Source organism: Priapulus caudatus, unplaced genomic scaffold (assembly GCF_000485595.1).
Source record: "Priapulus caudatus unplaced genomic scaffold, Priapulus_caudatus-5.0.1 Scaffold7605, whole genome shotgun sequence".
NCBI lineage: Eukaryota > Metazoa > Priapulida > Priapulimorpha > Priapulimorphida > Priapulidae > Priapulus > Priapulus caudatus.
This window is the reverse complement of record NW_014584666.1, coordinates 1-1,568: the sequence shown is the minus strand read 5'-3', so window position 1 is coordinate 1,568 and position 1,568 is coordinate 1. Positions and strand designations below refer to the sequence as shown.

At 43.6% G+C, this 1,568-nt stretch overlaps 1 long non-coding RNA gene across 1 annotated transcript in view; it reads right to left on the bottom strand.

Annotated features, from left to right (window-relative positions):
* LOC106820146 overlaps window positions 1-244 on the bottom strand; it is a 3,076-nt gene extending 2,832 nt beyond the window's left edge. The window contains exon 1 of the long non-coding RNA XR_001395568.1: window positions 150-244. This is a non-coding gene — a long non-coding RNA (uncharacterized LOC106820146). The remainder of the gene's footprint in view (window positions 1-149) is intronic.
* Between the last annotated feature and the right edge of the window lie 1,324 nt (window positions 245-1,568).

Genomic DNA, 1,568 nt, shown 5'->3' with positions numbered 1-1,568 from the left:
AAGTGATTGATTCGATTCATTCGCCAATAAACGTCTAATCTTCACTAGAGCAATACCCATGCACAACGTGGAGAGTATCCTTAATGCAGGAAATGAGCAACTCGACTCACTCACTCTTTCTCCTCTCTCTCCACACGCAGCACAATTACCTTGAATATCCTCCTCACTATATTGTCGAGCAGTTCCCACTTAGTCTTGCCGCTAACGAAGATGGATCCAATCAGAATGTCTGCTTGTTTGTCGGCCTGCAGGGACAGATGCAAACCGATTACACATCATGGTGATTCGCAATGCTTGCAAGAACATCATACACAAAATTGCTACGAGCAAACGTACTGCAAAATTTGCAACGATGCCATCTAAGAAACAATTACGCTAAAAATATTCTGCAGAAGAGGAGAAAGATTGAACACACCACAACATGTGAAATGACAATAAAAACAAAATTGCTACGATCAAACATTCTCAAAAATTCGCAATAATGCCACATATAAAGCAATTACAATTGAACATAATTACACTGACAAATTCAAACTGACACCAAATATGAATCCGTTATGACCACAAATAAATGTACTCCAAAGACTTGGATGCTACACAATAAAGAGAGGGGTGGGAGAGCGAAGGAGAAAGAAAGAGACAGATAAGATTGAGAGAGAGAGTGAGAGAGAGAGGGTGGAGTGAAGCACAGCATTTCACATTAGCACTGCCACTGGGTAAACAAGCACGGTTGTCACAACAAGTTCTCGCTCGCAAAGCTATCGACTCTACAAAATGTAATTAGAGCTATCATAATCTTGAGATGTGCATTTTTGAGCGGTGTTACACGCAGAGACAGACACTACTCGGCCAGCACTTGCTCGTGCACATACAGTGCGCACAAACACGCACACACAGAGTTCGAGAAGGTGAGACTCACCGCAGCACGAGGTACTCGGCCAGCCGCTGACATAGGGTTAGGGTTAGGGTTAGGGTTAGAGTTAGAGTTAGGGTTAGGGAGTAGGCGTAGGCGACTCCCTAGACTCATTAGTGGAGTAGGCGAAGTACGGTCCGGCATATTAGATAGTAGTATTTAGTACCAGGGTACGTTCCGGTATACCGGACCATATACCCAGGGTACGTTCCGGCAGTACCCTGGGGGACATAGACCCTATCAGCTCTAGTAATGATAAAATTTCTGACGGATACAGTACAATTACAATACAACATGAAGAAAAAATATATACAAAAAAACAAACAAACAAACTTCAGCATACTCTGTACTACTACTACTACTACTACTACTACTACTACTGCTGCTAGTAAAGTGATTAAAGGCCCGCTTATGTCGGCCTTACGACCTAGTCGCCGACAAGATTTGAATATCGTACGTCAAAAACCTGCCAGATCGCCGATAAAAACATCGGCGACCAAACTCGACATGAGTCCTCTTACGATCAAAAATACGGTCGCCGACTGCGATCGCAGGAATAGAACATGTTCTATTTCTATGCGGCTGTCGGCGACAAATCGTGAGTGGCAGCCAATCACCGCAGCGTGTCAAGTCACATGATTATCAAAAGTCACGT